The sequence below is a fragment of the Hemiscyllium ocellatum genome, chromosome 28 (genome assembly GCF_020745735.1).
Source record: "Hemiscyllium ocellatum isolate sHemOce1 chromosome 28, sHemOce1.pat.X.cur, whole genome shotgun sequence".
Classification (NCBI taxonomy): domain Eukaryota; kingdom Metazoa; phylum Chordata; class Chondrichthyes; order Orectolobiformes; family Hemiscylliidae; genus Hemiscyllium; species Hemiscyllium ocellatum.
The window spans coordinates 505,985-520,878 of NC_083428.1; positions in this window are offsets into that span (position 1 = coordinate 505,985).

The following is a 14,894-nucleotide window of genomic DNA, read 5'->3' on the forward strand; positions in this document are numbered from 1 at the left end:
ACACAGACCTAATTCCAATGCACAGTTCATAGCAACAATACCAGAATACAGTTCCAGTTCCCCAGTATATATTCCCTTCTAATGTATATCAATGCAAGATTTTGTCACATATGTGTGAAATAGTCAGTGTGAGTTTGATAGTGGGGGGGCGTGAGTGAATGAGTGCGTATGAGTGTGAGTTGGTCAGTGCGCACAATCAGAAAAGAATGAGCACTGGAGAATCTTCAGTGACTAAAACTACAGGCCTGATGGCCTGTCCTAGAGTTTTAAAGATATACTCCTGACTAAATTGTGCAAATATCTGAATAGAATAGAAGTGGGAAATGTAACATCACAATTTAAGAAAGGAGGAAAAGAGAAAATAAGAAGCTAACAATAGGGCAGTTCTCACAAGTCATCAAGAAAATGCTGAAATCTATTATTAGAAAATATGAACATTGCCTCGCAAAAAAAATCAAATGAGTCAGATTGAGTTACCATGGTTTTACAGCAAGGAAATCATCTTCAACTAATTGAGTAGAGTTTCTTTTGAAGATCTAACAAGTGGAAGAGAAAAAGATAAACCACTAAATTTAATATACCTTGATTTCCAATGGTATTTGATGCAGAGGAAAATGCAAAGGAGTTCATGGATCTGGTAATAATATATACACAGAAGACAGGGCATTGAAGACCAGGAGACCAGAAGACTCAAGTTTTGGGCAATCGATTTGAGCTGATTAAAGAGGAGTCATGTGAACGTGTAAAGATCATGGGTCACAAGTAGGAGAAATGAGATTGTCATTTACCTGAGGGCAGTGATGACAGAAGATGGGAATTGAAATGAGCAGTGGATTATTTTTAGTGAACAATTGGAAGAAATGCAATGGAGTGATAAATAGAAACAGAAACAGATGGAAATACATACGTGCTCCATGGATGTTACCAGATGTGCTGAGTATTTGCAGCACTTTCAGTTTTTATTTCAGATTTCTAGCATCTGCTGTACTTTTGTTCTGAAGGAGTATTGGTCAATAGGAAACTGGCAGGGATAACCTACAAGCCAACAGTGAAACTGACCCTGTTCCATTGTGCTGAACCTTAGGCAACATCAAAAAGAGAGGAACAAAGACAGGAGCCTTGTGAGCTGCAGATGCTGAGATGGACAAGTGGAGTAAAAGAAGGGACAAAATCAGGAGCGTGCACATCAAGGGCTCAGTGTAGAGTGTGGGCCCATTAGTAATCAATAAATCTCTCCCTTAATCATACTCAAAGACTGAGCTTTCACATCCCTGTGTGGTAGAGAATTGCAAATATTCATAATACGCAAGTAAGAGAAATGTTCTCCTCATCTCAGTCCTAAATGACATCCCTATTGTTTTTAAATGTGACCTCTAGTTCTGGACTCCCGAGCAGAAGTAACACCTCAGCAGCATCTACCTTGTCTATTCTTTAAGGCTTTTTTAAGAAGCTCTGATCACCTGAAACAGAGCATGGTGAAGTGAGTAACAGACACAGGACAGCCAAGATGAAGAATCAAAGGAAGGGAGAAGACGAGATGGAAGGATGCCTCCATGAGAAAGTCAAACACAGTGAAACTAAAAGAATGGCCAAAAGGAGGAGATAGAGAACGGTGATCAGCCAATGACCCCTGACTTAAATGGGAGACGCTAAAAGAAGAGGAGTTGGGGTGATGTATTAGCATGACTAATGAGTTGTTCAATGGATTGGAGCAGAGAATAAGAATGGATGGAGTATTTTCAGGTTGGCAGATTGTAGTTAGCAGAGTGCCCCAAGGACTTGGGGTCTCAGGTAGTTATAATCAATATTGATGACTCAGCACGCAGAATAATGTCTCTATATTGGTGGTGGTACAAAGTGGAAATGTAAGCTGTAAGGAAGACTTAAAGAGAATGCACAGAGATTTGGTTAGGTTAACCAAGTGGTAGATGGAATATAATGAAGGCATGTGTCAGCTTATCAACTTTGATCATATATAGAGAAGCAGAATACTTTTTAAAATATTAGACTAGACGGGATTGAAGTTCACAAGGAGGAGATGTTAGCAATTCTGGAAAGTGTAAAAATAGATAAGTTTCCTGGGGTGGATGGGATTTAACCTAGCATTCTCTGGGAAGCCAGGGAAGAGATTGCAGAGACTTTTGCTTTGATCTTTATGTCATCATTGTCTACAGAATAGTGCCAGAAGACTGGAGGATGGCAAATGTTGTCCCCTTTTCAAGAAGGGGAGTCGAGACAACCCCTGGGAATTATAGACCAGTGAGCCTTATTTCAGTTGTGGGTAAAATGTTGGAATAGGTTCTAAGAGATAGGATTTGTAATCATCTAGAGAGAATAAATTGATTAGGGATAGTGAACACGGTTTTGTGAAAGGTAGGTCGTGCCTCACAAACCTTATTGAATTCTTTGAGGTGGTGACCAAACAGGTGGATGAAGGTAAAGCAGTTGATGTGGTGTATATGGATTTTAGTAACGTGTTTGATATGGTTCCCCATGGTAGGCTATTGCAGAAAGTACGGAGACATGGGAGTGAGGGTGATTTAGCGGTTTGAAATTGGCTAGCTGTAAGAAGATAGAAAGTAGTTGATAGGAAATGTTCATCCTGGAGTTCAGTTACTAGTGGTGTACTGCAAGGGTCTGTTTTGGGTTCACCGCTATTTGTCATTTTTACAAATGACTTCGATGAGGACATAGAAGGATGGGTTAATAAATTTGCAGATGACACTAAGGTTGATGGAGTTGTGAATCGTGCTAAAGGATGTTGCAGGTTACAGAGGGACATAGATAAGCTGCAGAGCTGGGCTGAGAGGTGGCAATGGAGGTTAATGTGGAAAACTGTGAGGTTATTCACTTTGGATGGACGAACAGGAATAAAGAGTACAGGGCTCATGGTAAGATTCTTGGTAGTGTAGATGAGCAGAGACATCTCAGTGTCCATGTACATAGATCCCTGAAAGTTGCTACCCAGGTTGATCGGGTTGTTAAGAAGGCATTATGGTGTGTTAGTTTTTATTCATAGAGGGATCGAGTTTTGGAACCATTAGATCATGCTGCAGCTGTACAAAACTCTGGTGCGGTCGCACTTGGAGTATTGTCTACAGTTCTGGTCACTGCATTATAGGAAGGATGTGGAGTCTTTGGAAAGGGTTCAGAGGCGTTTTACTGGGATGTTGCCTGGTATGGAGGGAAGGTCTTAAGGCGAAAGGCTGAGGGACTTTAGGCTGTTTTTGTTCGAGAGAAAAAGGTTGAGAGGTGACTTAATAGGGACATTTAAGATAAAGAGAGGGTTAGACAGTGTAGACAGGAGAGCATTTTTCCTCAGATGGTGATGGTTAGCACAAAGGGGCATAGTTTTAAATTGAGGGGTGATAGGTATAGGATAGATGTCAGAGGTAGTTTATTTAATCAGAGAGTAGTAGGTGCATGGAACGGACTGCTTGCAACAGTAAAGCCAACTTTAAAGACATTGAAATGCTCATTGGGTAAATGTATGGACGAGAATGGAATTATGTCGGTTAGATAGGCTTCAGATTGGTTCTGAAAATGTGTTGCTGGTTAAAGCGCAGCAGGTCAGGCAGCATCCAAGGAACAGGAAATTCGATGTTTCAGGCATAAGCCCTTCATCAGGAATGTTCACAGGTTGACGCAATATCGAAGGCTGAAGGACCTGTGCTGTGCTGTAATGTTCTATGGTCTATGTTTTAAAGGGCATGAAATTTACAAATGCTGATGTTCAGAGAACCTATGGAATTCACTGCCACAGAAGGCTGTGGAGGCCAGGTCATTGAATATATTTAAAATTGAGATAGATAGGTTCTTGAGTATCAAGGGGGTCAAGGGTTATGGGGAGAAGGTGGGAGACAGGGTTGAGAAACTTAACAGCCATGAATGAATGGTGGAGCAATAGAGAGATTGAACAACTCAAAGGCTGTCAGATTCTGGAAGAATGCAGATGTAGCAGGGTTGTTGTTATGGGTGACTTCAACTTTCCCCATATTGACTGGAACCACCTGAGTGCAGATGGTTTGGATGGAGCCGTTTTTGTCGGGTGTGTTTAGGAGGGTTTCCTTACTCAGTATGTCGACAGCCCGACGAGGAGAGAGGCCATTTTGGATTTGGTGCTTGGCAACGAGCCAGGACAGCTGTCAGATCTCACGGTGGGAGAACACTTTAGTGACAGTGATCACAACTGCCTCACATTTACCATAGCTTTGGAGAGGGAAAGGAGCAGTTACCAAGGGAAGATATTTAATTGGGGAAAAGGAAGTTATGACACTATCATTCAGGAGTTGGGAAGTATAGATTGGGGGCAATTGTTCCACAGAAAGGGCACAGCAGACATGTGGAGACTATTTAAGGAGCAGTTGTTGTGAGCGATGCACGAATTTGTTCCTCTGAGACAGGTAAGAAGGGGTAAGATTAAGGAACCTTGGATGACGAGAATAGAGGAGTTTCTCATCAAAAGGAAGAAGGCAGCTTACGTAAGGTGGAGGAAGCAAGGATCTAGCGCAGCTTCAGAGGATTATAGGCTTGCTAGAAAGGAGCTCAGAAATGGACTGAGGAAAGCCAGGAGGAGACATGAAAAAGGCTTGGCAAGCAGGATTAGGGAGAACCCAAAGGCATTTTAATCGTAAGTGAGGAATAACAGAATGATCAGGGAGAAGGTAGGGCTGATCAGGGATAGTGGAGGGAACTCGTGCGTGGAGTCTGAGCAGATAGGGGAAGCCTTGAATGAGTATTTTGCTTCAGTTTTCTCCAAGGAAAGGGATCTTGTTGTGAACGAGAACTTTGAGGAGCTGGGATACAGGCTTGACCAGATCAAAAATGGTAAAGTTGATGTGCTAGAAATTTTGGCAAACTTTAAGATTAATAAGTCCTAAATTATTAAGACTTTAAGGGCCAGACCACATTTATCCTAGGCTGCTCCGGGAAGCGAGAAAGGAGGTTGCTAAGTCGCCGGCGAGGATCTTTGCCTTCTCACTCTCCATGGGAGTTGTACTGGAGGATTAGAAGGAGGCAAATGTTGTTCCTCTTTTCAAGAAGAGTAATAGGCAAATCCCTGGCAATTACAGACCAGTCAGTCTTACGTCTGTGGTCAGCAAGGTTTGGAAAGAATTCTGAGGGATAGGATTTATGACTATTTGGCAAAACATACCGTAATTAAAGGCAGTCAGCATGGCTTTGTGAGGGACAGGTCATGCCTCACAAATCTTATTGAGTTCTTCAAGGAGGTGACGAGACAGGTCGATGAAGGTCGAGCAGTAAATGTGGTGTATATGGACTTCAGCAAGGCACTTGATAGGGATCCCCATGGTAGGCTCATTCATAAAGTCAGGAAGTATGGGATACAGGGAGGTTTGGCTATCTGGATTCAGAATTAGTTGGCTGACAGAAGGCAGAGAGAGTGGTTGTAGATAGAAAGTATTCTGTCTGGAGGTCAGTGTTGAGTGGGGTCCCGCAGGGCTCTGTCTTGGGTCTCTGCTCTTTGTAGTTTTTATAAATGACTTGGATGAGGAGGTTGGGGGGTGGGTTAATAACATTGCCAATGACACAAAGGTTGGAGGTGCCGTTGATAAGTATAGAGGGCTACTGCAGGCTGCAGCGTGACATAGACAGGATGCAGAGCTGGGCTGAGAAATGGCAGATGGAGTTCAACCTGGATAAATGTGAAGTGATGCATTTTGGAAGGTTGAACTCAAATGCAGAATATCGGATTAAAGACAGGATTCTTGGCAGTGTGGAGGAACAGCAGGATCTGGGTGTGCAGATACATAGATCCCTCAAAGTTGCCACCCAAGAGGATAGGGTTGTTAAGAAAGCATATGGTGGTTTGGCTTTCATTAACAGGGGAATTGAGTTTAAGAGCTGCGAGGTTTTGCTGCCGCTCTACAAGTCCCTGGTGAGACCACACTTGGAATATTGTCTCCAGTTCTGGTCACCCTACTATAGGAAAGATACAAAGGCTTTGGAGAAGGTGCAAAGAAGGTTTACCAGGATACTGCCTGGATTGGAGGGCTTGCCTTATGAAGAAAGGTTCAATAAGCTTAGACTTTTCTCTCTGGAGAGGAAGAGGACAAGAGGAGACCTGATCGAGGTGTACAAGATAATGAGAGGCATGGATAGAGTCAATAGCCAGAGACTTTTCCCCAGGGCAGGATTGACTGGTACAAGGGGGTCATAATTTTAAGATATTAGGAGGAAGGTATAGAGGAGACGTCAGAGGTAGCTTCTTTACGCAGGGAGCTGTGAATGCATGGAATGTGTTGCCAGCGGTGGTGGGGGAAACAGTCATTAGGGACATTTAAGCGACTGCTGGACATGCAATTGGTAGCAGTGAGTTGAGGGGTGCGTAGTTTAGGTTATTATATTTTACATTAGGATTAAACCTTTGCACAACATCATGGGCCAAAGGGCCTGTTTTGTGCTGTACTTTTCTATGTTCTATGTTTTGTGTCAGGAAAATAAGTGAGTTATAAAGATACTATATTTAATATTACTTGAAGGACTTAAATTTTGAAGGATTGTGGAAAAACCTTTTTTTGAGTTTTGTGGACATACCTGGAATAGTTTATTCAAAAGAGATCATTGAAAGTTCACTGAATGTTGGAAATATTTTAATACGACTTCTTAGAAGTCATTCAGCTGGTGACAACTCAGTCGGCCGCCTGTGGAGAGTTTTGTCGAGCAGTGGATGTTTTGGTTCAGGTGGACGGAAATCTGCTCAGATAGTTTGGAGGAAAGTTTGCTGCGAACAATTGTTCTTTTGAAAGAATGATGAATGACCATCTCAAGATTTTATTTCCCAAACGAACTGTGAAATTTCAGGAAGAGCTGTATTCAATTAGTGACCTGACCACACATGCCAGAATATCATTCCAACAGACTCTAGAATATCCTTAGCTTTTTGCATGCAAGAATAAACCTTCGGTTAATGTGGATTTATTTATCCAGAATGTCAATCTCTGCAGACATTGTTTTTCCTTTTCCTGGACTGAGGGGGCATTGGGCATATTTAGAGGGTTAAGCATTTGTAAATATTATTTCACCTTTATGGAAAAAAATTGTTTAGATAATAAACACAATCATGTGTTTATTAAGAAACCTAGTTGATAGATCCTGATGTTTAAAACCTGATCTCGATATTTAATCCATCATCTTGTTAGTTGAAAAGACTAATTTTATATGGAAACATGGGACTGAAGCAATGGTGCAAGCCCCAGTCACAACCTGATTACCTCTCCCTTTAACTTCCAACTAAGTAAAATCTTCTGGTCATTTTCCCCTTTCTAACATTATCTCATTCTGAATTCCAGTCCTGAACAGCAGGCTACAACACGGAAGGTGAAGCATTCTTCCTCCAGGCGTCGGGTAGTGAGGGAGCGGCAGTGAAGGAGGCCCAGGACCTCCATGTTCTCGGCAGACTGGGAGGGGGAGTTGAAATGTTGGGCCACGGGGCGGTGTAGTTGATTGATGCGGGTGTCTCGGAGATGTTCCCTAAAGCACTCTGCTAGGAGGCGTCCAGTCTTCCCAATTAGAGGAGACTGCATCGGGAGCAACGGATACAATAAATGATATTGATGGATGTGCAGGTAAAACTTTGATGGATGTGGAAGGCTCCTTTAGGGCCTTGGATAGAGATGAGGGAGGAGGTGTGGGCAAAGGTTTTACAGTTCCTGCGGTGGCAGGGGAAAGTGCCAGGATGGGAGGGTGGGTTGTAGGGGGGCATGGACCTGACCAGGTAGTCACGGAGGGAACGGTCTTTGCGGAAGGTGGAAAGGGATGGGGAGGGAAATATATCCCTGGTGGTGGGGTCCGTTTGGAGGTGGCGGAAATGTCGGCGGATGATTTGGTTTATGCAAAGGTTGGTAGGGTGGAAGGTGAGCACCAGGGGGGTTCTGTCCTTGTTACGGTTGGAGGGATGGGGTCTGAGGGCGGAGGTGCGGGATGTAGACGAGATGCATTGAAAGGGAAATTGCGGTCTCTAAAGAAGAAGGCCATCTGGTGTGTTCTATGGTGGAACTGGTCCTCCTGAGAGCAGATACAGTGGAGGCAGAGGAATTGGGAAAATGGGATGGTAATTTTGCAGGAGGTAGGGTGGGAAGAGGTGTAATCCAGGTAGCTGTGAGAGTTGGTGGGTTTGTAAAAAATGTCAGTGTCAAGTTGGTTGTCATTAATGGAGATGGAGAGGTCCAGGAAGGGGAGGGAGGTGTCAGAGATGGTCCAGGTGAATATAAGGTCAGGGTGGAATGTGTTGGTGAAGTTGATGAATTGCTCAACCTCCTCGCGGGAGCACGAGGTGGCGCCAATGCAGTCATCAACATAGCGGAGGAAGACGTGTTGCCGGTGTAACTACGGAAGATCGATTGTTCTATGTAGCCAACAAAGAGACAGGCATAGCTGGGGCCCATACGGGTGCTCATGGCTACCCCTTTGGTCTTGAGGAAGTGGGAGGATTTGAAGGAGAAATTGTTAAGGGTGAGGACCAGTTCAGCCAAACGAATGAGAGTGTCAGTGGAAAGGTACTGTTGGGGACGTCAGAAGAGGAAGAAACAGAGGGCTTGGAGGCCCTGGTCACTGCGGATAGAGTGTAGAGGGACTGGATATCCATGGTGAAGATGAGACGTTGGGGGCCAGGGAAATGGAAGTCTTGGAGGAGGTGGAGGGCGTGGGTGATGTCCAGCATTCATTACCTATCCACAATAATCTCTGGAGTGTTTTACTCAGCCATTTCAAAATGAAGCACATTGCTGTGATCAGCAAAACACCAAAAGGGTAATTATACTGGGAGATTTCAATTACCCCAACATTGGCTCAGTGGTTAGCACTGCTGCCTCACAGCACCGGGGTCCCAGGTTCAATTCCAGCCTCAAGTGACTGTCTGCGTGGAGTTTGCACGTTCTCCCTATGTCTGTGTGGGTTTCCTCTGGGTGCTCCGGTTTCCTCCCACAGTTCAAAGATGTGCAGTTAGGTGAATTGGCCATGCTAAATTGCCCGTAGTGTTAGGTGCATTAGTCAGAGGGAAATGGGTCTGGGTGGGTTACTCTTCGGAGGGTCGGTGTGGACTGGTTGTGCTGCAGGGTCTGTTTCCACACTGTAGGGATCTAATCTAAAAAAATTGAGACCGTCATAGAATAAAATGTCTTAGAGGGAGCAGGTTTCTTGAAAATACAGGAAAGCTGCCACGATGGGATTTTAACACAATCCCAGTGAATTACCCCAGGACTTTGCGTTTCCCATTCAGTGATATTGCCATTACACTTCCTCCCACTCTACTTTGATCCAGTTCTACTCCAGGATTCAGTCTGATTTTGTGTCTCATCTTCCAAGGAAACCCAAAGCTGACACAATCTTCACTATTTCTCTCAAAAAATGGTGGGCGGCACGGTGGTTAGCCCTGCTGCCTCACAGCGCCAGAGACCTGGGTTCAATTCCCGAATCAAGCGACTGACTGTGTGGAGTTTACACGTTCTCCCCGTGTCTGTGTAGGTTTCCTCCGGGTGCTCCGGTTTCCTCCCACAGTCCAAAGATGTGCGGGTCAGATGAATTGGCTATGCTAAATTGCCTGTAGTATTAGGTAAGGGGTAAATGTAGGGGTATGGGTGGGTTGCGCTTCAGCGGGTCGGTGTGGACTTGTTGGGCCGAAGGGCCTGTTTCCACACTGTAAGTAATCTAATCTAATAATCCTGTTTACTGAGTATGCTCTTGCTGAATTCAGTTACCCTCAGAACCTGACTATACTCCACCCATTCCCCAGGCCAATCTGGCACAGTCACTAGTTCCCAGGGAGAAGTACAAATTAACTTCCTTTAATTCCAAAGCTTTTCTTAATTCAGGGAAACCACCTGCCTAACTCATGTTTTAATAGAATAATTGCAGGCATAATATCTCCAATTGTTTTGGCTAATTAACAGGGCCCCCAGCTTTTCAAATGTAATAAACTCCGGATTTGTTTCAATTGCATTCATCTCAGTATTGCTCATCAGTTTTCCAAACAATTGACCCTATTCTGGCAGTCAAAACTTTAATTCACAAAAGTATAATCTTGTAATTATTGCTGCCGAGGAGTGCCTTCACTCTGAGATCATATCTTATTGCACAGTCCCAGAGCTGGGGTAGGCTGCTGTTTGGATGTCTCCATGGTGTATTCTTCGAAAAATCTATCCCAAAAATATTTTAGGCAGTGATTGTGTTGAATGTGTGAATATGTGTCAGATGTGAGTGTGTCAATTATGAATGAATATGATTGGTTGTGTTTCGCCTCAGTGATTATCCATCTGATTCTGATTTGTCTTTAGCTGCTTCAGTTAATTCCTCAACTTTGAGCTTCACTCTGTTGGGTCTGAATGCTTCAAGCTTGTACACAGTGGAGATTTGTGCTGTCACAACTGCTGGAATTGGAGCCAAGACTCTCCGCAACTTCCAAACCAAGGAATATGGTAATGTCAGCTACAGTCGGGTGCCTGTGATCTACCCAGCCTGATTGTTCAATCACATTAACCCTTGTCTTTTGCACTTACACTGTATACACCAGTGTTAAACAGACTGGTGTGGTGGAGTATGAGAGTGTGAATGTGACCAATTTCTTAGCATAATCTTCATTGCATTATTATTAATCAATCTTCAAAGAACCTGACATGAGGTGAGGAAAAGCTGCAATGGGGAAGGCCTTTGGGAGCCAGGAACCTGTTCTTTGTGAGTGGGCTCCATTCATTTCATGGTCCATGCTCAGTTACTAACACACTGGATTTCCTAATGGCATTTATTGAGAGATCCTTTGCTTTGGTTCCTCTCCTATCCCCTGCACCCAACATTACTTCTCATCAGATACCCTCAATCAGGATATTTCTTCAGACAAATATCAGTTTTCAGTGTCAGCCCCAATGATCTGATGAAAGGCCCAGCCAAAATGTCGACTCTCCTGCTCCTCAGATGCCGCCTGACCTGCTGTCCTTTTTCCAGTGCCATACTTTTCAGCCCTGACTCTCCAACATCTGCAGTTCTCACTTATCCCAATGAACTGATGAACAGCTCTCAGTGAATGGTTCTTACAGGAAACTTAGCTCCTCAGCTGGTTATGCCTCATGAAATTACAGTTTCAGCCCTTTACCCAACTCACACTGATTGCCACTCACTTCATAACCCTTCACCCATTAACTCTGCACTCCCTTAATTCATCACCTCATTACCCCTTTCATCCCTACCTACCCTTTCTCCCCATTCCACCTCTTGTCCTTTTGCTTACCCCTTGTCCCTATTCCCTTACTTGATCCTTCCACCATCACCCAACTGAATCCTGCCAGAGGGAATCCCTGAGCACAGGACATTTCCTGGGCTTCTGTCTCGTGTAAGTGAGGTGAAGGCGGCACTTGGCGCACTTACCTTCATTGTTCAAACCATCGAGTGCAGGAATTAGGACATCATGTTGAAGTTGTACAGGATGTTGGTGATTTTTGGAGTACTGTGTGCAGTTCTGGTCACCCTGCTATCAGAAGGATATTATTAAATTGGAAATTGTTCAGGAAAGAGTTACAAGGGTGTTGTCGAGACAGGAGTTTTGAGTTGTAGGGAAAGGCTGCGTAAGCTGGTACCTTTGGAGCTGACGGAGGACCTTAGGGCTTTATAAAATCATGAGGGATATAGATAAGGTGAATAGCAAAGGTATTTTCCCATGGTGGGGGGAATTCAAATCTAGATGGCATAGTATCAAGGTGAGAGGGCAAAGATTTAAAAGGGACCTGAGGGGCAGTGTTTTCACACAGAGAGTGGTTCATGTGTGGAATGAACTGCCAGAGGAAGTGATAGTTGCAGGTACAGTTACAACATTTAGAAGTTATTTTAAATAATTACATGGATAGGAAAGGTTTAAGAGGGATATGGGTCAAATGCAGGCAAATGGGACAAGTTTAGTTTGGGACACCTGACCAGCATGGTCGGGTTGGACCAAAGGGTCTGTTTCCATATTGTATGACCTATGACTTTATGACTGTATGATAATAAACTGCCCATGGCCTTGGGTCCAAACCTGTCCAGGGCTGTGGGCCTGATGGGGATCTGGGCCAATCAGCTGTTGTTTCTAATCTACCAGGGTGTCCCTGACTTTATTTTATCATGTGCAACATTCCCCACTCAAATCTGGCACTAAATTTCTGCCAGAATCTTGAAGAACACACACAGATTAATGTTACAATGTAACTGGAAAATTTTATTAAACAGAATATTTTGAATTTCAGATGGGAATGAGCTGACAGTAATCGTTGTGGTAACAGCTATCTGCGTCATGTTTGGTGTCTTCGTCATTGCTGCTGTTTGTCAATACAGCATCAAAAGGTACATCAGACATTCCCATTCCAACACATACATGTGCATGCACACAGACATACTCAATATTCCCATTCCAACGCACATGCACAGATACTCAATATTTCCATTCCAACACGTACGTGAATAAGCGCGCACACAGCATGTATGCTCATTATGTTTATTATGTTTCTTTTCCCAGATCAAAGCGTATCTTCTTTCCAAAAATCCCAGATCCTGTAAACAGTCTGGTTGTCAAATCTTTTCACAATCATCCTAATACCAAAGTAAGTTATATCCTTCATTATAGACAGAAAAGGTTATGACTTGTTTCTGAAGAAATGGCTTTGTGTGCTTGGCAGATGGGCACCTGATCTCACTGACAGTATCGCAACCAGTGAACTTCAAGTTGATATAGAGGGAGCTTTGCTCTATCTAACCCTGTGTTTCATGGGGACAGTATAGAGGGAGCTTTATTTTATCTTACTCTGTCCTCTCCCTGTCGTGGGAGTATTTGATGGGAACAGTGTAGAAAGAGCTTTACTCCGTATCTAACCCTTTGCCATTCCTGTCCTGGGAGTGTTTGATGGGGGCCAGTGTAGAGGGAGCTGGTGGTAATCTCTCTATATTTGATTCTACAGCTATGGACGAGTTCTTCTGATGATCAAGATGTTGCAGATGTGCTTGTTGTCATGGTTACTGTGCAGAGTGATACCACCACAGCTTCTGTCAATGAGAACGATGAGGATGAGTTGATATCTCTTGAGGAAGGAGAGATTTGCCCAAGTTACAGTTCGGGGAGCAATACTCCTTTCCAGTATCGGAGGCAGATGGGGACCACTGTGGGAATGGATGATGATCTGTGCAGTGACAGCGAATTCAAGGAGAATTTAGAGACAGAAGCCACCGAGCTAATAAACTGTGACTTCCAACATCTCTGCCTGCCATCATATACGGCATCTGCTCCAAACCTTTGCACAAACATTTCATTGTTGACAATGTACGATCTGAATGTGAGCAAGGAGGAGGCAGAGGAAGGCAATGCTGCATGAGGCTGCAATCATTCCATGTACTGAGGGTCAGGCTCGAGAGTGGATCAGGATGAATCCATTCTCCTCCCACAACTGGATGCTAGCCTTACCTCTGAGGGATGTGGGCTGGATGTACTGAATGCCAGGAGTTATCAATGAGGGATTCCTCACCCTCTTCTGGACATGGACAGAAATCCCTCCATTGTCCCATGTGGAGGGTGCTGAACCTTGAAGTATACACCACCCTCAGGAGAGGCAGCTCACATTATAGGTATTGTCTAATCTCACAGTTCAGAGATGTTATGACATCCCTCTGGCGCAGGTGGGACTCTTGGCTCAGAGGTAGGGACACTGCCACTGCATCACAAGAGCCCCTCCGCTCACTAATTGAGGTCATGGCATGTTTGGAATCAGTTGTTGAGTTTTATCCACATTAGCTTTCTGCTGCTATTCCAGCTATTATTGAATTGATATATTGAAGTAAATTGACTGTACATTTGACACAGAAGCAGGCCATTTGGCTCATCTGTTCTGTGCTAATCGTGATGCTCCACACAAGCCCCTTCCCATCAGTCTCTTTTCATGAAAAGAGGTCAGTGCTGGTAAGGCAGAAAGGTATGACTCTACCAGGATATTCCCCACCGGGACCCATCGGGAGGTGACGTGTGCAGAACAGACTCCTCCCGAGGGGGCAGGTGGATTCTGAAGCTGGCTTTAAATGTTCCTCTTAGTACACTTCCTCCCAGTTGTGTTATAAAACTTTTCAGTGTGTACCCCACGGACCCTACCCAAACCTCCAATCCATACTCTGTTATACCCTCCATGGCAACTCAGGATCCATTCACTTCCCTGTGCCAATTCACCCAGTTTCACACTGGGCAGACCTCAGTAATTATGTGAAGACAAAATAAAATCAAGTTCTAAAATGTAATATAGATTTCACTGGCACAGAGTTGATTATAAGATTAATTCCATTTAGAGTCATAGAGATGTACAGCACAGAAATAGACCCTTCAGTCCAACTCATCCACGCTGACCAGATATCCCAACCCAATCTAGTCCCAGCTGCCAGCACCCGGCCCATATCCTTCCAAACCCTTCCTATTCATATACCCATCCAGATGTCTTTAAATATTGTAATTGTACCAGCCTCCACCACTACCTCTGGCAGCTCATTCCATACACGTGCCACCGTCTGCGTAGAAAAGTTGTCCCTCAGGTCTCTTTTATGTCTTTCTCCTCTCACCCTAAACCTATCTGCTCTAGTTCTGGACTCCCCCACCCCGGGGAAAAGACCTTGTCTATTTTCCCTATCCATGCCCCTCTTAATTTTATAAACCTCTATAAGGTCACCCCTCAGCCTCCAACGCTCGAGGGAAAACAGCCCCAGCCTGTTCAGCCTCTCCCTATAGCTCAAACCCTCCAACCCTGGCAACGTCCTTGTAAATCTTTTCTGAACTGTTTCAAGTTTCACAACATCCTTCCGAAAGAAGGAGACCAGAATTACACACAATATTCCAAAAATGGCCTTACCAGTGTCCTGTACAGCTGCAACATGACCTCCCA